This window comes from Cygnus olor, chromosome 4 (assembly GCF_009769625.2).
Source record: "Cygnus olor isolate bCygOlo1 chromosome 4, bCygOlo1.pri.v2, whole genome shotgun sequence".
Classification (NCBI taxonomy): Eukaryota; Metazoa; Chordata; class Aves; order Anseriformes; family Anatidae; genus Cygnus; species Cygnus olor.
In genome coordinates, this window is record NC_049172.1 from 9918484 (window position 1) to 9941148 (window position 22665).

Sequence of the window (22665 nt, forward strand, 5' to 3'; positions counted from 1 at the left end):
TATAGTAATTGCACTTACAGAAACACTTACAGAAATGCAGAGTGGTGAGGAAAAAATTTTCTTGAGAAAGAGTGCTGTCACTGGAATGATGAACGATGGCCTGTCCCTGGCTATGCTCACAGAGGGCCTCAAATCCTTCTCCCATGCATCCTGTCCTTTCCTTTGCTGAAAAATAGTCTAGGAGATGCCTCCATGCTGGCCTGAAATTTTACTTCCTAACTCATTTTTCACTCAGCCCTGTTATTTCCCTTCTTGAATTCACTACACTTTTGTGGCAAATCATATTCGATTCCCCTTTGCACTGGAAGCAAAGAGGAAAAAAAATGCAAATGGTCTTCCTTCATTAGCTAGGAAAGAAATCATTGATTGGATGAAGACCAGTAAAACTATAGGAGAGGCTGGATGCCTTTATGTTTTTTTCTCGAAATGAAACTGAATTGGCATTGACACTGATATAGTTTTAAAACAAAGTTAATCTAATTTTGTTTGTATAATCACCATCTTGTTTCACAGTTTAAAACCAGTGGATACTTAAAAGTCTTTTAAAATCTAGAAAAAAAAAAAAAAGACAAAAACAGAAACAGGGCTTGGAACTTGCAGTGTTATAACGTTTAAATAGATGACTGGTGCTGGTCTGTTGCTACTTGGATCATTGTACAGCAGGCATGTTTACCTTTTAACAATGACTACCACTAATAGTAGCTGCCCAGGATGATTACAATTTATACTGTACAATGTCCAAAGGAGAACAATTTAACCGGCTACAAACCTTAAAAGCAGCAAAAGACCCCATACCGCTAACCTTCATTATTAATTCAGAGACCATTAGAATTGGGGTCACTACTTATTTACTACAGTGACAGGCAAGATTGGAAATTCTGATCTAGAGAGACTGGGGAAAAAAAGCAAGAGCAGCAGTATATGAATGGAGCTCTTATTTGAAACTCTCAGAGTGCCACTAAGAAATCAGGGGAAATGAAAGCCATGGATGCTAATGTGCTCCCAGAAAATTTCAGTATTATTAGCAGTAGGAATCAGGGTCCTCGCTTTACTTGAAATTTAGATTTGTTGCTCTTTCTCTGTGGTGACAACAGCATATTTTGCCGTGTTCCTTTGATGTTTTCTTACATTTTCTACAGTAGGTGTCTACATGGCACATGGAAAGGAAAAGGAAAGTGAGTAAGAGATGGGGGGCAAGACAACAGGACCTGAGCAGATGCTTGAGCTGGAGCATCGCTTGTAACCATCTCTCTCATATCAAACCAGCTGGAAGACAAATGCACCCAGGAAGACAGAAAAGTTAAAAACTGACACAACAGTAATCATAATGTTCTCAAGGCAGCATTTACTCCCAAGTTCCAAACTATAGAAAGTTTATGCCATTTACATCATAAGCAGTATCATTTAAATTTCCCATGAGACAAAACAAATCAACACCTGACTGAAACAGAAACAATCCTGCTAGTCAATCTACATGTGTTTATGCTGGAAAGTAAGCAGAATTTCCAAAAACATAAGTAGGTTTGAAAATCTGCCATTTTTTGCTGGTTCTTCTTTCCCTGGCAAATTTATTCCTCCAAACTTCTGGGTTCAGGACATCCCACCAGGGACAGTTATTCTGCCCTGACTACTGTGCTCACGACGAGGTCTCCCAAGGTTCCTGTGGCTCTGAGACAACCTGTCAGATGGAGATCTTCAGAGTCAAGGCTCCTAGTGGTGTTAGGGAAATGAAAATGATTATATTCCAAAAAATACTCCTCAGCTCTTGCTCTGCTTCAAAATTGCACTCAACTGAATCTTCAGAATGAAGGAATCTTCTACAAAATGAATATTAACACTTTCATTTCAGTTTTTACTAACAGTGAAAGTGGGGTTGATCACTTCTTTGTGCCTGAAACATCTGCTGATCAGATTTTAATGCACTTTACCTTACATTAAAACTTTAGTTTCAGTTCATTTAGTTTTTTAAAAAAATATTTGGTTATGTGTGACTACTTTGTCTAGTCTCTCAAATTTCAATTAGATAAGGACTTTACAACAGAGTAGGGTTTTAAGTCACAATTTTTATTCTACACAGCTCATAGACCACTTAAACTTGACTCTGACTGGTCTCACTCAAACATCTCAGGCTAACCATGACGGATTTATTTGTAACTTGCAATGCATAAGATGAAATATATCAGGTTTTTTTTAGTTGAAGTTGAAACTCCTCAGCAGAAAGATCATGTTTTATCCATTAAAGTTTATGCATTCATGAATCTATTTAATATTAAATCCATTTTCAAAAAGCTTGCGTCAAGCTGAGACGAACTTGTAATGTACTCAGAGACACTCAAACAAATATATTCTAAGTTTAGATGGGCTATGAATAGCCCATGATTTAAGAATTCACTTTTCCTTTCAGTCTGTCACAAGTTGCTTTTTGGCATTTTCCTTAGCCAATACACCCAAAGCTTCCATTCAAAAACTTCTCATTTTGAAAGTGGTTGCTTAAAAATACAACTGATGATATCCCAAGAAAGTTGCTAAATATTATTATTAATAATAATAATATTGATGAAATACAGATTTACCTCTAAACTGGGACCCAGCATTCAACTGGCATTTCAGGACCATCTTTGTGTCCTTGGTCCATCTGGTCTTAACTGATGAAATCCTAAGTCACCCTGAAAACACTCACAGAAGAGCTGCCCATTTCAGCAGGATCAGGATGCTGTGTCTCAGTCCCTCACCTCTCAGCACCTCTCTTCTCCCAGCATGGCCAATATTTTTTGTTTAATCGACTCTGAAGTTGGGCAGTGCAGATTCTGACTATGTCCTTATGAATTGCAGGGCACTTCACTATTATCACTACCATTGTTAATAGCCTTCTGATATTTTACAATTATTGTGCTTTCGAAGTTTTTCAGTGTGTTAGGAGAATGCACAGGCACAGCCACTGTTTTACAGAAAAATAAATACAATACTATGTGTGTCCTTCCTTCAGTTTTGAAGCTTGAAACAAGTTCTTCAATCCTGAAGTTTTCTTCAAACACCAGTAGTAATCATACGCATAATCTGTCAGAAGATTCTCTCAATCAGCAGTTATTAAGCATATGTTTACAAGTTCATGAATACATTAAATCAGTCAAAAAAAAAATTTAAAGCTAGCAGCAACACAGCCTATCCCCAATTATCTGTCAGCAAAACAGTGGCATGTCTTTACAGTCATGACACAATGTTCCATAATGCCCTTGTCTTTCTACTGAGTTTGCTGTTTTGTTTACTTAGAAAGCCACTGCATCTTCACTTGGAAGGGATGATAACAAATAACATTACTGTTTAAAAAAAAAAAAAAAAGAGCTTGTCTGGTTCTGCTAAAATTGATCCTAACCAAAAAGCACATACAACATAGTCATAGAAACCTTCTAAACAACTTCATTACATACTCCTGTGGAAGCTAATATGTTCAAAAAGTTGAAATGTATCTGTTATCTGAGTGACAATCTTTTTCTTGTTGAAATTCACATCTGCATGCATATCAAATGAGCTGGCATGAACTTGTGTTTTGTGCCAGGGAACAATGAATGTACAAAATAACACTTGCAAAGTCATAAGGGCATTAATGAAAAAGAAATCTGATATCCTGCATATTAGAAGCAATAAAAAAATTTGATGGGGGCGTGTAGGAGCTAGGGACCTTAAGACCCCAACTGTTTGAATATGATGCAAGTTTCAGATTCATCTGCTTGTTCTGCTGGCTCTGTGACAAGAAGCAAGTGCTGTGCACTCTGGAAAGGCAAGGGACAGATTGGAAATTTCCATATGAGACAGAAGGCAGGTGACCATATTGTTTATATACCTCACCTCTTAAGATGAAACTGAGAAAAACTATGGTGTGCATTCATAATGATGGCAGAACAACAAAATCCTACACAGATATTAAATGGCAGGGAGCTAACCCTTTCCGAAAAGGAATAAAACCATACACATATTGACAAATTCTTTTTTCATACTTATCTAGGGGAAATCATGCAAGAATCCAGCTGTGGTTAACTAGGCACACAAAGCTATACTCAACACAGCAGGCTCTCTAAACCTAAACATAGCTGGTAGCTGAGAGACTATTAGGACACAGTACTGTATATGGTTATCCCATTCTTACTCTTCTTTAGGCATTCATTTATGGAAGCTTTTAGAGATAAGACAATGAAGTAGTCTTTGGCCTAACCCAACATGGCTGCAAGACAATATTTTGCTTTATTAACTGTTGAATCATATTAGCAGTAGCTAGAAGCAGCAGAAACGTCTCAATTCTGTATCAACTGTTGTGTAGTTCAGACTACTTATTGAGAGGGTAAATATTTGAAACTGGCTGGCTGCCTTTCTGGTGTTCACAATGAAAACAATACTAAATAAAACATTTTGTGCTGTTGAGGTGGCGTTTCCAGTGTGCTGCTGAGTGCCTTCACTGCAGGAATGTGCATAAGCAGATGAACTCCTGTATGAACTGGGGAGCTGCATCCTTGCAGCCCAATGCCCAAAGCAACTCACACAGTTCTGTCTCACCCAACTAAATCAGGCAACAAGCAGAAAATGGCCAATAGAGCCAACAACTTAAATGAACAATTTCTATTTTTTGTCATTCAGCATTTTTTCATGTATAGGCTGCTAGTATTTACTGACATATCACATAATTCTCCAGTTGTAAGAGCTAAAGCAGTATGTGGGCAGGCCAGTTCTGAAACAGACTATATGAAATTGTGGAAAAACTAAAAAGAAGATTCATTCTCTACCCACTCAACCACTGCTCAGCTTGAGAGTTCACACTGGAGTATTTGAAAACACTGTGTCATTAGTTGCGTAAATCCTGCAGCAAACGAAACAGCCTGTCGAGTATGGAGTGCTATCCACAGCAGTAGATATAAAAGATCATTCTTAACATCTTTGTAACTTCAGAAATGCGCTCATGACAAACTCCAGCGGTTTTCTTAACACCCTTTTAAAATAAATCAAACTTCTGGTTCATGAGGAAGGTGTTCCACCTAGTCAAACACGGGTGCTATTGAATTGATGAGCAAGAACATGGATGAAGCAGAAAATAATTTTCTTTTTCTAAAGAATTAAACTGCACACCAAGGGAGATTTTGCATAGAGTAGAAAAATGCTGTCAAGAAGACAAGTGATGAGCAAGGACAAACCATCTGTCATTGGCAGTAACTCCAGAACTTCTGAATCTTTGGAAGAGCCTGACAATTTATCACAGCTATTTCTATTGTTCATACTCAAACCTTCAAATGGGCTTAATGCGAGACAATCCAAAGCAAATAAAGCAGCAGTATTGTCAGCATGCAAGCTTTTCTCATAATAATTCTCATTACTTCTCAGGATAATATTTCTTACAGTAACAAGCAAGAAAGCAAAATAGCTTCCCAACAAAATGGGCATGCAGTTTCCTGGAAAATGAAATTAAAAATTCTCTACATGTCTCCTTCCTTATAAGATATGGCCAAAAGACATGAGCCAAAACTACCAGATACAGACAAGAACCCTTGCGAAGGACACAAAGGAAAACTATTCTGGATCTTCAAAATTCATCTGCATGTATGGAAAGATCCATGCGGAATCTGGCCATCTCAAGTGTCTCCTGTTTGAAACACAGGGAACAGCTCCCAGCCTCCAATTTTAGCTTTGCTGCAGCTGGAACTGCTCTACAAGTAGCCACTGAGGTGTCATGACTCATTTCTCAAAATGCTGAAGAAGTGTCTCCAACTAGAGCTGGCCCTCATGTTAATTTTCTGCCCCACCAGGAGCAGAATCTCTTTCTGCTGGACCACCACCAAGCAAACCACATTCTCTGTTTGATTTTTCACAGAAGCCAGCAGATGGCATTGCATAATCCCTTGCTTTGGAACTGACTGGTATTGAAATCATTTAGAAAGTGATTTTTTAGTCAGTTTTCCCAAGAGTTGAGCTGGGACAAACTCATGCTAACCTCTTCCAAACATCCTCTATCTACAATATGCCCCATTTACACTGTCTTGTAATCTATACTGTACTCTTCCAGCTGGAAGACTGATAAATTGCTTTTGTCCAATATCATTAGACTTGTTGTCTGGTCTTTTCATAGACCTGCTTCTTGGAGTCACCACTGCTGTTTTATAGGCAAATACTTGTCTTCATCTCTCCTAAGAACATAGCAATTTGTTGATCCCTAAGATATGATTAAAAAATGTTATCCTGTACAGGTATATGAGACAGGGAGCCCCCACCCTGCAAAATCCCCAAACAAATATAAGAACTCAGAAGCCATTTCTCAGCATATCCTTTAACTGAAGAAATGTGGTTTGAACAGTTTGGGCACCTAGGGCAGTCTAGATGGCTCCTCAGGCAGTAGCATGCAAACCAAAATGTTAAAGCTAAAAGACAACTACATCGCTGATGTACAGGTAGTACAAAGAAAGGTAGGTGATAGGCTGAAGACTGGAAAAGTAAATGCACAGAGGTGTACTACATCAAATTCAACACTGCAGGACTTGAGCATGGAAATCCTTAAACCACTGCCATTTTATCATGCTATCCGTACCATTACTTCCTCCTGGTGTCACAGTAAGACCTTTTCTGTGTCTCTGGTCTTAGCCTTTGAACTTCTCAGTAGGGAAATCAGTTGCTGATTTGTAAAGCTCATTCTTGCACACCAGAAACTAAAGCTCATAAAAATCTCTCTTCACCAAAGGCAATATTTTTGGAATCCAATTTTAATCCCTAACCATTTCCACACTTGAGAGGAAAAAAAAAAAACATTACGGTACTTATTATTTTTATTGGTATGGAGCAACATCCTTTCCTGGGATTTTGTTCCTTCAGGTTCCTTCTAAGCAAAATGGAATACACTGGGAGAAACCTGACAGCGAATTCCCTAGACTACTCATCATCTAGTTACCAAGTACCGAAAAGCAAGCTTCTACAGCACTTTGGGGGGAAAGGAAGTCTTCCAGTGTCCTTCCAAGGACAGCTGAGATGGCTGACATATCTTAATTTGCTTGTCTAATGGGAGCACATTTCTTTGAAAAAGAAAGAAGCAGTTGAACCACTTGATCAGTTTTCCTTTTTGTTTCCCAGATTTATTTCAACAGATGATACTTTCAAACTAAATAAAATTGGGTTATTCCACTAAATAATTAGTTTTACATTGATTTCGCTTGACATCTTTATTATATTTAAAGCAAGTAAAGCTCCAGGGAAGACTTCGCCTCTCTTGTATTAAGATTTTAAGATATAGGGGAGATCTTAAGAGATGGAGACTGTTCAAGTAGAGAAATCAGACCCATACTAAAGGCATATAAGAAAACAAATCAACAGTTAAATGTTCCAGACTGTAAATAAACACAGCATTAATACTTCAGAGAATATGACCATAGACTTGCACTGGGAACACTAAAAGTGCCTTCTGTCTGGTAGAAATGGTCATTTAAATTTTTTCATTTCCTTCATCATTGAGAAGAGCTAATAATGTGTTTATTTTATAGGAATCTAAACCCATGCATCCTCCTCTGAGGTCAACCTGTAGAATACAGGTTTTAAAGTGATACTTATTGTATTTTAAACATTTTTCATTTTAAGGATTATTTTATTCTTATAGTCAGTTTTGCTATTTCCAAATTTATGTTTTGATTTATGTTCTGATTATCATTATAAAAAGTGCTTGTAATATCCACTGTAAAATATGCAAAAAAAAACAAAAACCACACAGTTCCATTCTGAATTACTCTGCTTGAACTCAAAACCATGAGTAAAACATTACACCACTTGCACTCAAAGACAGACACTAAAAAGTAGAAAAATAGTATTCTCAGTGAACAATAATGTACCTCCCACCTGGAAACTGCATATTTCAAACTAATGAGATTCAAACCCTCATGTAAATTCAGATTTGTTACTGTTGTACAATTGCCTGTGCTACTTTTTCTTAAGAATTTACTGGAATCTTTTCAACATGTAACTGGAGATTTTTCATAGTAGTAGTACTTTGCTTAAAGATCTCTGCTCCTCAACTGTTCCTCTTATTTATTTATTTTTTTTAAGATGAAATCAATTTGGAAGTTAGAAAGTTAGCAAAAAACTTGAGTATCTGAGTTGAACATGAGCTATGAATTAAGCTGGTTGCCATGACATTTGAAGGTGAAGAATCAAACATAAGAAGTCTAAATCTGTGCTGAAATCTCAAAATTTCCTCCTTTGCGTAGATTAAAAGGTGGTAACATTTCTCACAAACGTTGTTTGCTTTTTAACACCCCACCACCTTTCACACCCAAAGACATGCAAGAGCTACCCTTTGAACAACCCATCTCCAGACTGAAGGCTGTTGACATGTCCTCCAATAGAGGGAAAATAATTGCCTTGCTGATGTTGACATTTTTGTTCATGTCAAAACTTGTGGATATGAAGAAGCTTTTCAACCTGTTAATCTGCCAAGAGAAGCTCAAGCAAATAACCATTAGCTCTAGGCTTTCACTAGTAGAGGAAAAAGAACTGTCAAGTTTGATGATGGGTCATTCTTAATGTATGCTTTAGGTAACGAGGCAGCTAGTGAAGAGAGTTTTGGATGCAGCAGGAGAAAATGCAGATGACAAAATGATATATGTCATAATTTCAATATGTGCTCTTTTGGTAGCTCATATAAATATGTAAATTCACATTTGCTCTCTCTTTAAATTTGTCTCCAGCATGGAGGTATATTCATAATATGTCTAATTGTGCACCATGACTAACTTTTACCACTTTAGTAAGGCAGTGAACAGTTAAAACGGAAGAAAAGTACATTTGTACGTCTCCTTCCCAGCGTGCATTAGTTGGGTTGACTGCACTCAAGAAAAGGACATTGATTCAAATAAAACTTGTAAAGGAATCATGTAAGGGTGGTGTTTTTAAATAACCTCTCCCTTCTCATCCATACCTGATTTTACACCTGAGTAATTCTACATATTGTACTACAATTACTCTTGCTTTACACCAGTTTAATGAGAAGAAGAATTGATAATTAGGATGGAAACCACTGTCAGAAAGAGGCTGAAAACCACGAGTTGAGGAAGAGGGAAGCAATGAACAGCAATACAAGAAGCAGGGTCACTGATTCGGAAAGCTTTTTGGTAATATGAGAAAATGCTTTTAGTTTGTCACTGTTTAAAAGCAAAAAAATGAAAAACCCAAAGACAAAATACCAATTCTCTTAGTAGCAGCCAACTTCAATGAGAAAAGCTTCCTGTCCACTCCCAGTTCCACCAACCGAAGGGAAATAAAATACTGATTAAATTTAAAACAGTCCATTTGACATCATTCTTCTGCTCTCTTTTGCTAGGTGTGGGTGCTGTTGTGTTTAGAGGTTTAAAAAGCATTTAAGTAGGAAAATTAGTAAACATGTAGATCAAATTCATATCAACAAACTGAAAATGCAAGGCTCAATCCATCTTCTTTTTCCTAGAGTGTTAAGGGACTATTTTAGGGCCAGTCCTTCTGAATTGCTCAGCATCCATAAGTTAGCCAGATTTTCCTCAGGATGCTGACTGCTTTTGGAAACTTGCCCATTCTATTCAGCTTTTTAAATGTAAGTTGAATGCCTTGAAAATCCAGCCCTGATTATGTTGGCAGCATGTTATGTATTTTTTTAGTGATACGGAAATGTGTTTTCAGCTCCTTTTACATCTGTTAGTAAACTCAAGATCCAGTCTGCCTATGTAGCAAGGGAAATATTAAAAATCTAGTACTACAGAATGTAACGGTGCTGCTCTTTTTTTCTTCTTCGCTGTCCGCCTTAAAAGCATTTGTTGCCAAGCATCAGCTTGACATTACTGAAACAGAAAGTATTTCATTTTCCTATCACAGGTGTTATTAACGAAGGTCACTGCTCAAGTGACAAAATATCAGTAAAGCCATCATCTCTTTTTGCTCTTGAGCATTATGGAGGTGCCTCTCCTGTCATTTCACATATCTGTAGAGAACAGCAGCAACAAAGGTTCAAGCAAGATAGCCCACATTTTTGACTTGCACACAAACTTAGCATTCAGCTCCTCTCCAAGTAAGCAGGCTGAAAGCATTTATTTAGTTCTTTATTTATTTATTTTTTGGTAATAGGAGTTCAAGAATCAAGAGCAGTTTAATAGAGTTCTAACTGGCTGCAGGCTTGAAGCTCCCTGCAAAAAAATCCTCCCAACACTATATGCACCAAGATAAAATCTATTGTAAATGTACTGAAAATATTCTGACTACCAAACAGCAATATCAAATGTGAAGACCATCAGCTATTTTCGTTTCTGTGCTTGATGACTCAGCAACAATATCAATCACTCTTAGTAATGGTCCAAAGCCTCTGCAAATCCAGAAGATCTGCATAAGGACTCAATGAGTCTTCAAAAAGGTGTGAATCAAAATACCAGCAGCCTTATTTCATAAAGGTTTTAAATTTTCATAGGATCGTAGACTGTTTTGGGTTGGAAGGGACCTTAAAGACCATCTAATTCCAACCCCCCGTCATGGGCAGGGACACCTCCCACCAGACCAGGTTGCCCAAAGCCCCATCCAGCCTGGCCTTGAACACCTCCATGGATGGGGCATCCACAGCTTCTCTGGGCAGCCTGTTCCAGTGCCTCACCAACCTCATAGTAAAGAATTTCTTCCTGATATCTAATGTAAATCTACCCTGTTCTACTTTAAAACTCATTCCCCCTTGTCCTACCACTGTACTCCCTGACAAAGAGTCCCTCCCCAGCTCTCCTGTAGGCCCCCTTTAGGTACTGGAAGGCCACTATAAAGTCTCCCTGGAGCCTTCTCTTCTCCAGGCTGAACAACCCCAGCTCTCTCATCTAGCCTTCACAGGAGAGGTGCTCCAGCCCTCTGATCATCCTCATAGCCCTCCTTTGAACTCAGTATATGGATCCATGTTCTTCTTGTGCTGGGGGCCCCAGGGCTGAACGCAGCACTGCAGGTGGGGTGCTGGTCAGAAATCTATTTGCAAAGCTACATCTGCTTACCTTAGATATGAAATCATTCAGGTATTTCATTGAAAGTTGTTACCAAGATAAAGTTCAAAGTGAATACAAAGTATTCTATGTAATGTTATGTCTGATAATAATAATACAGGACAGATGCTAACAGATCAGATCACACTTAACCAGCTACTGAACAGCACAACCAGACAAGTGCTCATTCACACAAGCAGGTGAAACTTTCTAGCCCTCAAGTATGGGTAGGTATTACAAATAACTTCTGTTTTAAGGTGTTAAAAACAGAATGCAAAGGCTTTATAGGAGAGGTAAATGTTGCGATTTTAAGAAAAACCACATCATAACACACTTAAAGAAATTGTAATTTGTGCTATTCTGTGCAGTTCTTTAATAATTTACAGGGATAAAGGCGATAAGAATTATTTCTCAGGAATTTTCATTGTGGAATAGTTGCTCATTTGTTTTCGCCTACTGAACAAAGAAGCTTAAATTAGATCCCTGCTATCATCTTTTAAAAATAAATTGGAAAGATTTGATGGAGAAAAGTGAAAAGAGTAGGAGAACTTTATGACGATTCGAGCATTCCAGAAAAGGAAAAAACAAAACAACAAACACAAAAACAAACAAAAAACAACAACAACAAAAACCACCCCAACACGCACATTATTAAAAAGACAACTGGTTCTGCATTTTAACAGCATTCATGAAAGAGGTGATAGCCTTAGTAAAAGGGGCTATGAAGAAACAGGAAGACAAACACTTTTGCAAAAAGAAGCATTAAAGATCATATCAGTCTAAACCTGGATTCCAACTGTATTTCTTCATGAAAAAGAAGCTAATGGCATAATTTTTAATTGTTTTTTTTTTGAGTTTAGACTGATAAACGTCAGTATCTTGACTCATGGTAACAGTTCCTCAATATAATTACTCAGTCGAAATTACTCACGTGAGAAAAATAACTCATCCATATAAGAGACTACAGGTCCAGATCCCTGATGTAAATTATGGAAGGCACATCATACAGACTGTCATAATTTTTCCAGAATCACATTTCTCTCTCCCTTAGGTACTGTCAAACATCTTTTTACCTTTAAGCACTGCATTTTCATAGCGTTCTTTCAATCATCCTTTTTGACTAACGTGAACCAGAGCTGTGATATATATCTCCTCTTCCAACTATTAATATTATGTGCACATGGTCTTTACTTTTGGATGGTGATAGAAGCAAACTGACAGAACCAATAGCCAGACAATCCTTGAAGTGATACATGAGCTTTACACAAGAATGATCAACAAGATAGAGCGCTATTCTCTCCAGACTGATTGATAGGGAAAACAAGTTGGCTATAAGGTTGTATTTTCAGCTGGGAGTAAGTACGTCATGAGTTCTTTGTGAGTCTCCAAATATACAGACAGAGTAGAAAGCTGCCCTGGTTTCAGCTGGGATAGAGTTTAATTTATTCTAATTAGCTGGCATAGTGCTGTGTTTGGGATTTAGGATGAGAACAATGTTGATATCACACTGATGTTTTAATTGTTGCAGAGCAGCGCTGACACTAAGCCAAGGACTTTTCAGCTTTTCACACCATCCTGCCAGCGGGCAGGCTGGGGGTGCAGCAGGAGCTGGGAGGGGACAGCACCAGGACAGCTGACCCAAACTGGCCAAGCAGAGAATCCATACCATGTGGTGTCATGCTGGATAGTAAATATAGGGCAGTTGGCTGCACATGGGGCAGCTGCTTAGGGATGGGATGGGCATTAGTCAGCAGGTGGTGAGCAATTGCACTGTGCATCACTTGCTTTGTATATTTTTATTATTATTGTTATTATTATTATTATTTTCCATTCCTTTTGCATCCTATTAAACTGTCTTTATCTTAACCCATGAGCTTTTACTATTTTTTTCCTGATTACTTCCCCATTAGTGGAGGGGGGAGGCAATGAGCAAATGGTTGTGTGGTGCTTAGCTGCCTGCCTGGTTAAACCACAACAAAAGCTAAGCCAGATAAAAAAATAGAAAGAAATAAAAGGAAAGGCAGAAAGAAAGAAATCACAACAATTTTGGAAGGTCATTATTTGGTCTATTGTGCAGGATGTGGGAAAACTACACATCTGTCATGAAGAAATAAATTACAGAGAAACTTGCTGTTGACCTAAGCAAAACTCTGAATGTGTGAGCATAATTATGGCCCACCTCAAGTCTAATTACATCCCAACACATCCCAGGCAGACAGGCTGGCACAGCACAGTAGAGATTTGTCAAATGTGTCAGGTGACTGCCTGAGCCATTTCCCGAAGCTAAGTCAAGGACAGGAATGGGGAAAACCCTTCCCTATCCAGGAACCTCACCTGTGAGCAACAAGAGACAGAGATCACTGGAATGGGATGCACATCTGCCATGCAATTAAGCATAAATGCCCAGACACTGCTCTCTAACTGTGCTGAAAACATTTCCATAGCCTCATTTAGGAGCACACTATTTCATCCAAGTGTTTTATATATCACAGAATCACAGAATGGCTTGGATTGGAAGGGACTTTAAAGACCACCCAGTTCCAACCCCCATGGGCAGGGACACCTCCCACCAGATCAGGTTGCCCAAAGCCCCATCCAGCCTGGTCTTGAACACTTCCAGGGATGGGGCACCCACAGCTTCTCTGGGCAACCTGTCCCACTGCCTCACCACCCTGTGAGTGAAGAATTTCCTCCAAACATCTAATCTAGATCTCCCCTCTTTTAATTTAAAACCATTCCCCCATGTCCTGTCATTATCTGTCCAAGTAAAAAGTTGTTCTCCATCTTTTTTATAGGCCCCCTTTAAGCACTGCAAGGCTGTAATGAGGTCTCCCTGGAGCCTTCTCTTCTTCAGGCTGACCATTCCCAATGTATGGCAGTGCCTAATCTGCTGATGGGCACGTATGTCCCTGTCAGCCCTGGATGTCTGCCTGGAGTTCTGATGCTCTCTCATCTGCCAACACCACGTTTGATCTCCACCACTGAAGCACCATCAAGATGAAAAGAAACATATCCTGTCTGATTTCAGAAGCACAGGAAAGGCTGCACCTGGAGAGCCTTAACTGGTATTTCATAATTATTTATTTATTTATATATTCTAAGTATTTACCCCATTTTTTTTCAGTTTTTCTGACTGCTGCCCTCCTACTGAGCAAGAGGTCACCTTCTAGTCGGCCATCAGAGCAAGAGCAGCCAGGGAAACTGACACATTTACTCCTACTGCTCGTCACTTTGATTGGCATTGCCTTCCATAACCCATCTTTTTATGGTAGTTTCTTATGCACACACTAAGCATTTCACTACAGAAATCAAGAGAATTATAAAAAATAAAAGAGAAAAAAATAAAGGAAAATTTCTTTTATGATCAACTAGAAACTTGGAGAAGGGAAAGGAAGGGACTTTAAATAAATATGGATTAAAGTTCGTGAGAGATGGATATGCACTAAAGCTCATGAAAGACAAAAATTCTAAGTATGCATGAAAGTTGAAGATCATTTTCTGCACTGGCATCCTGGAAACATATATCAGAAAGCTTCATTATTGCAATGTCTGACGCTTGTTATAATGGCTACAAAATACAGCCATCTGTAAACATACCATTGCGCCTACTAAACAAAATAAGCTTATTTTCCACTTATCTTGTCTTATGACACACAACTCATGTATACACATATTCATTCACCACACATTTAGTCTTCTTGGTTTCATCTACCATGTCTTTTCCTATACATTAATGTTCATCTTTTTGACAGAGGTCAGGAATGCGTCTTTGCACATGTGAAGATGTCCTTTACAATATTTATACTCCAGTCCCTAAATTTACTTAATCCAGGCATTTTCTAGGATCTTGGAGCAACCATCATTCATGGTTGCTTTCCCAAATTGAAGATGCTTGTATCTTTGAGGGGACATTTTCCTCACAAACCTCATAGAAAATTCCCTCTAGCAGAAACAATTCAAACTTTGACCCATGACCCTTTGCATGCCATAACATGTCTCCAAAATGAAAAGAGGCAATCAAAATTTCTTATTGTATATCTATTTCACTCCCTTCTGAGCAAAAGGTAAAAGCAGAGCAGTGCCATATTTCTGTCAAAATATGAATCTTCCACAATATGTTTCAATAACCCATAGATTACTTCTTTTTATTATTATTTATGGCAATAAAAGACTTTTTTTGTTTTTTGTTTTTTTTTGTTCTATGCTTGTATGATGTCTAACAATGGCACCCTAGCACATGACTGAGCAATAACTGAAACTAATGAGATACCTTCTCTGGCAAGAAATTATCACTCTTCTTATGATTATACTTTGACATTTTAAAGAGAGGACTATAATTTTTGCCTTTACTTTGAGAACAAATGCAACAAAAAAATTGACTTAAATACATACCTTCCAACCCCAAAATCAAATTTTATCTGAGAGTAGATAGGATTAGAGGTATCATGACAAGAACTCCTGCTTTGGTTCAGTATGAGCAGGTTAGAATGAAAGGAATTAAAAGTAATACTGCTTTACCTAGCGCAACTTAAATAAGTGTTCTTATCTTAAAACATTTCATGCTGTAAGCACAAAATCAGTTTTTGGTAGCAGCATGCATTTCTTTACCTCCAGGATCTACTTCACCACATGTAGTCCATCCTTACACACACACCAAGGCTTCCCATAGCCATGAACACCTGTAGTTCACTTGTCTAACAGGCATCTAAAGCACAAACGCACTTGGCATCACCTAGCTGAAAAAAGTGCATGACTGCCACCTTTGTTTGGAAGTCTTTGGGGCTTTGCTCTGTCTGAGGACTAGAGGCAATGGCCTCAAGTTGTGCCAGGGGAGGTTTAGGTTGGAAATGAGGAGACATTTCTTCTCAGAAAGAGCAATCAGGCATTGGAATGGGTTGTCCAGGGAGGTGGTGGAGTCACCACCCCTGGGAGTGTTCAAGGAAAGGTTGGGAGTGATGCTTAGGGACATGGATTAGTGGGTGACATTGGTAGTAGGGTGATGGTTGGACCAGATGATCTTGGAGGCCTTTTCCAACCCTAATGGTTCTATGATTCTATTAGCAGGTGCTCTTTCACCTTGGGGCATGGAGCTTGGGCTTTACACCACTCACAGCTGTTGCAATTCAATACTGAGACACTCAAAAGGCTGTAAGTATGGGTGCTGGTTCCCCTCTGCTTACTTCAGGTTCTGTCACATTATCCCCTTAGTAAGCAAGGCACAAATAAATGGAAAAGAGGAGGATGCACTGATGCACCCTCCTTCCAGGGGTACATAATGTTGAAAGGGACAGTTGTGAAACATGCTAAAGCGGTTATGTGGACCATAACACAACACGAAATTGTTTTCGTTTGGCTTTAATACAATTTTGTTCTCAACGGGATTCTGGTCCTTGACTCAGCTGGAGAACACATTACTACAAATAAATGATAATGATGAGGAGGTAAAAAAGTGACTGAATTTTCTGAAATCAGTCTCCAGATTTGGAAAGCAGGAAAGAAGGTATTGTCCATCAGCTACACTAGCAAAGCAGCAACATTCTCAGCTATATTCACGCCAGTGAAGGTAACATCCAGTTTCCCAGCACGGTTGCAGCTGAGCGGGTGAGTGCAAGCAAGCACTTAACCAGCATTCAAACCTTGTTAATAGTGACTGAACACTGCCCTGTGGCCTGTCTACGTTAGAGCCTGAGTTGATACGAGCATGAATGCACCTAGAGGTATTAAATCAGATAATAAAGTGAACAACATTGATGCAATCTTCATGGATTTTTCTGTATTTTAGTCTGCGAAGCTTTCTTCATCATCTCAAGCACATTATTTAACTAGAGTTTTACTACCTTGGAAGTATAAGCATGGAGTAAAGTTGAAAGAAACCATAAGGAAAAGGACAAGAAAGAAAATGAGCACAGAGTCATCACACTACATTTGGATTAAAATTACTTTCTAATAAACCCTATACATGTTCTGTATATGCACTATTGAAATATTATTACTCAGAAGCTACTATGAGTGCTGCTAACTGCAGATACAAAAGAATACATCCAGAACAGTATACCTGATTTTTGAAAAGTAACCTATAAAATAAAGCAAAAATGACACCTTCCTAAAGGGAAGGAAGCAACAAGGAAATGCTGTGAATATTGAATAGAAAAGCACTGAGCCTCAGACAACAAAGAACCTCAGACAGAGAAGAGCCTTTTGCAATTTATACAACTTGGCTCCCTTTCTATTGTGCTTCAGTCTCAGGAAGGGGACACAAATCTTTCAAAGTCTGCACCTTCTTTTTCAGCCCTCTGCCTTCCTGTTTTCTCAAAATGATGGTATATAAAACAACAGAAAACAGATAATATGGTCACATTAAATTTGGCACCAAATTATATCCCTTATAAAGATGATTTTATGAAGCTTTTATTCAAACTAAAACAAATTACGTTGTTTCCATGACAGCACAGAAAAGCCTAGTAAAAGGAGATTATAGTATTATATGTGAATTATTTATGACCACATCCAAAGCTCAGAAATGAAGGATCTATGTTGGCTAGTGAGACGGTGAAGCCAATATAAAATGTATAAAATGATTCAGTCCATACATAACCTGGAAATATGCTGTGTAATGTTCAGTTACACAAGAGAGTTCTCTTGTGTAAATATGTACCATGCTGTAAAATAGGTCTGATAAACTAATGTTACATCACCGAAACAGTCCCTAAAAAGAGAGTTAAGTCAGCAGAACTCTACCAATGTATACTTGAAGTGCTTAGATTCCCAGATTTTAATATACACAGTTAAGATGAAACAAGATTTTGCATATATATATATATATATATTAATACACATATAGTGGAAAGTAGGTGCAAAGGAAATAACCCCTAAAGGTCTACTTGCTGCCTCACTCTTAAGGGTAGGAACAAATCTGTATCTACAGACCCAGGAACCGTGGTGCTGTCTCATACAGCAGAAGCTGACTCTTTTCAGCCAACTGCTGCAACATGCCAGTGCTCTCACTTCATTCCCAGGGTAACGTGATGACATTACAGATTTACTAGGGCAGAAGCAGAACTTACTCATGAGAATGAAGAGAATGTGTCTGAAAACAATCATAAAATAACGGCATGGAGCTGTGTCAGGGGAGGTTAAGGCTGGATATTAGGAAAATGTTCTTCACCGAGAGGGTGCTCGGGCACTGGAACAGGCTCCCCAGGGCAGTGGGCACAGCATCAAGCCTGCTGGAGGTTCAAGAGGCATTTGGACAACACTCAGACATGTGGTTTGATTTTTGCATGGTTCTGAGTGGAGCCAGGAGTTGCACTTGATGATCCTCATGGGTCCCTTCCAACTCAGGATATTCTATGATTCTATATAGAGATGCTTGGGCTATTCCAAATATTTCTGAAAAATAACAGTTTCAGTTTAGAGCTCTGATGCACTCCAGCTCTTGTGATACTGATATTTTCCAGACTTAGATGCAGAGCAACTCATCTTTCCTATGTTACTGTGTATTTCCTCACAGAACACCAATGCAAATGACAGGACAGAGGGGACTACGAGGAAAGTGTAGCTTTACAATTCAAGGCAGATAAAACATATAACCAAGAAAAGTTAGCCTCTAACTAGCTTATTTTAATAAATAAAAATCCATCCCAGGCATACACACATTCATGTGGTTACCTCTCATTTAATTAGGTTTGTCTTTTTTCATAGTTTATCAAGCCTTGTACTGAAGGTACCAAATGTCCACAGTGCAATGCACTGAGAGATATGGTGGTACAAAAAAAACACCCCAAATCCTAAATAATTCAAACATATTTAAACCAGAGCATGAGTAAGTGCTACAGTGAAAAAGTCAGTTATCCTACAGTGACCACAGTTAACCTGAGATTAAGCCCCCAGATGGAATACAGTTTTCACTGTGAACCATTTTTCCATTAGATTTGAAGTTGGATGTGAACTTTGAATTCAAGAAGCAAACTCTTTAGCTCACTGATTGCATGGGGCTGCACATCAGAACACAGAGCAGTATCAGTACACCAGTTTAGAACCCACAAAGCAAATCAAGAACACACCTTCTCTCGAGGACATTATTTGCTGGTGTACCATGGCAATGCTTGGGAGAGAAAGGTTGAACAGAAGTTTGGGCATAAGCTGCTTAAGACCTGTTGATTTAGTCACAGTTATTCAATCCTTTCTATTCAATCAGTTACTGCTCTAAACAAAGTCCTTGGGGTGAAGCATTTACAGTTAATTAAGGAACTGGTATAATCTGTCTTGCTTTCAAATTAACATTTATCATAGCACAAATTAATTCCTTTTTTTTTTTTCTTTTTAAACACTGTATTAGCACATTAACCATAGTGGCTAGCCTCATTTCACTCTGATTAATAAGACAGTTTTTCCTTTTAATTTAGAGAAAGCATGAAATTTTACCACTGGATCTACAACTCAGCTATGAATAACTTATTGAGAAAGTTTTAATTTCAAATCTGAAATGACTTGCAGACACATTTAGCTGAGACTAAGCCACTGTACATATTCCTGGTGGTTAAACCATTAACTTTTTCTATAAGACAGTTTTTGATTTATTTCTTCCTTTGTTATTACTTCCCCACAACTCTCTAATGATTCCAACAAACAATTAACATTTCTCATAACAAAATGTTTTATTGCAGTTCTTTTCACAAATTTATTGCCTTCAAAATCTGTAGTGCTCGCTATTCATAGCAAAACAAATAATTGCAACAAGCAAGATGCTTTCATGTAACTAACTGGCTGGACGTACTCTCTGTGCTTATTTTCTCCAAATTTTGGAACTCTTTGTGATTTATCCTCTATTACCGCATACTGGAAAACCCTCTGAACAATCAGAGAAAACAGACCTTTATTTCTATGTTTCCTCTCACCACAATAATTCTCAGAATTCTCCGAGTATTCCAGCATGGTATCATGTATACTGCTGAACTCACAATGCAGGCTTCAATTTCAGATGCTCTGAGAACTTCTGAAGTATCAGTATCAGACAGCACTCCAAAAACATCAGGCTACAGGGAAGTACCTAAATTATCCCAACTAAATACAAACATTTTAATGCTAATTATATTTGCTAATGAAAGCATGTGAACACATTGTCAGAAATGGATTATTTCACTCATAGATAGTATGTATATGCATCCTGCAAAACTGTTTGAATTTTGCTGAATAGCTTTGCATTTATGTACATACAGATGCATTTTATGCTAAACAATCTATTTTCTGTAGTATACCTGCAGCAGAAATGTAGGGAAGCCAAAAGAAAGCAAATGAACTGACAAAATGAAGAACTATTAAAATGCAAGAAGTAAAAATCTTATGTGTATCTGTATATCCTTCTATTCAGAAACCTCTTCAGGTCCTTGAACCAAAAGAAGTTACACTTACAGAATGCTATACACACTCCAGAGCCCCACTGAATTCTCACTTCATTTGGTTAACCTGCATATGAGGATATATGACTGGGGGGGGAGGGGAGATGTTTGATGTTTCTTTCACCTTTCTGACAATTTGAATGTTTTATGAAGAAAAATACTGAAAAAAAGGTTAGAGGAAAGGAAAAATAAGAAGAGAACACAGACAGACATCCCACTTCAGCACAAAGCCTATAATTAAATCCTATTAATTACAGATAATGACCTTTGCCTTGGCCTGCTTGCTCTTTTAGAATCACAAGACTATCTACTGCTAAGCCCCACTCTTGCTTGCTCCAACCAGCATGCTGCACTTTCATTTTAAACTACATTGAGCCAAAATTAAAGTCCATAACACCTAAGGGAATAATTCCCCACAGCTTGAATCAACAAATGATAGCAATGCCGAGATTTTCACACAGAAACTTTCAAAGGGCAACTTAAACAAAACTACTTTCAAAATGAGAAGTGAACTAGTATGAAATATATACTTAGATAGTTCCATAACGGTATGCAAGAATACATACATTTGCATTTGCACATACAAAACATCTAAACTTTCAAACAACCAAGCAATCAGAAAACATTGGATGCGCAGCCAGTACACCCGCAAAATAACCAAATCCCCCACCCTCTCAGATAGCCTAACAAAATCAAATGTGAAAACACAAGGAGGAGCAAAGAAAGCAGCAAGTCATAACAAGCAAGATATGGGGCATCAGTGACACTGACCAACTAAGAGGGTGGAGGACTGACTTCTCCCATATTATCTACTTGCACATAATAATTACCACAAGTTTGCTATTAAAAAAAAAAAGTTGTTAGATAATCCACAGTGACAAATAGGAAAATACATAATTATGTATTTACAAGGATGACTACTAGCCTCTAGGATGCCCTCAGTCACTGCAGTGATGCTCTCCCTCCAGTCTCAGAGCTGTTGTTGTCAGAAGCAGACCAGTAAGCAGGGGAGCTCAAAAGAGTTGATAAGCATAATTGTGTGGAGCCTCAAAGCTCTCCCTTGTACTTTCCAACCTTTGCTCTTTTCCTTCCCACTCTCTATTAGTCTCACTTGCTGTGCTTTTCCTGAACTCCAGCTTAGCATAAAATCCCATTACCAAAATGTCAAGGCAATAACCATATCTTTATCTCTCTCCTTCCTTTTTTTTCCCTGCAAAATATATACACACTGAAGGTGTTATTAAGGCTTTATTATTTTAAGTAATTAATAGTTCCAGTTCAGAATAGGAATCAATTATGCTCCATATCCTGTAGTGCATTCAGATTAACAGAGAAATGTGCATTCCTTGCTGTTATGTTAGATTTCTTGCATCTTTTCCCTGTGTAACAGTTGCTTGCAAGTCAGCAGGCAGAGACTGCACTGGGCAAGAGTAAATGGAAACACAGACAAGGCCAGTTCAGGAGTGAGATACAAACTTGTCAAAGCTTAATGACATACAGAAGAAAAGGTCTTTCTTGCCTCTATTTCTGTGTGGATCCCAACTCTCTGGCCGTATTACATGTATACAGAAAGTCCCACCGACTTGTACCGCATTATGAATACATAGCACCATTAGAAATGGTGTATATTAAAAGCAGGAACCCAACATGCATCTGTCCATTTGGAATAAGTGGGAGAATTTTCCAGTATTTCTCTAGACTACAGCTTTCAGAGCTGAAACAAGACAAAATACTTCCTACTTCCAGTTCTCCTAATAATCACTGAGCTGTCCAGACATTGGCAATGAAGATATTTCAGGTATAGGATTTTTTTCTTTCTTTTTTTTAAATAGTCAGATGTCCCCTAATACCCCCCAAAAGAGGCCTCGTTCAGGACACAGAGAAGATGTGGACATACCACTCTAAATGAAGCATCTCTGCTGCCTCATTTGAACAAAAAGGCAAAACACCAAAACCAGCAGAAAGCAGGGACAAACTTTTAATGATGAGCAGCAATAACATTTGTCTGGCCTGATTTACAAATTATAAGCAGAGCACAAGCCACTTCACCCTTTGAAAATGAACCACCTGGCTGAGCAGGGCAAAGAGCCAGAGTACCAAATCTGTTATTCTTTACTGGGGGGGTTAGGGTGAGGTGGGGTGTCAGGATTAAACACAAACCTGAAGAATTTAATTTTTTAATTTTATGACTGTCATGCTTTGTTGAGCTTGAAACACTCGACTGTGCCAGAATACCTGTCTGCAGTAACCTCTTTCCTCCCCGGCCCCAAATA

The 22665-nt window shown here is 38.4% G+C and overlaps 1 protein-coding gene across 3 annotated transcripts in view; it reads right to left on the bottom strand.

The window, feature by feature from the left end:
• Window positions 1-22665, bottom strand: part of GRID2 (glutamate ionotropic receptor delta type subunit 2) — an 805832-nt gene that overhangs the window by 244353 nt on the left and 538814 nt on the right. The gene's annotated exons all lie outside the window — the stretch shown is intronic.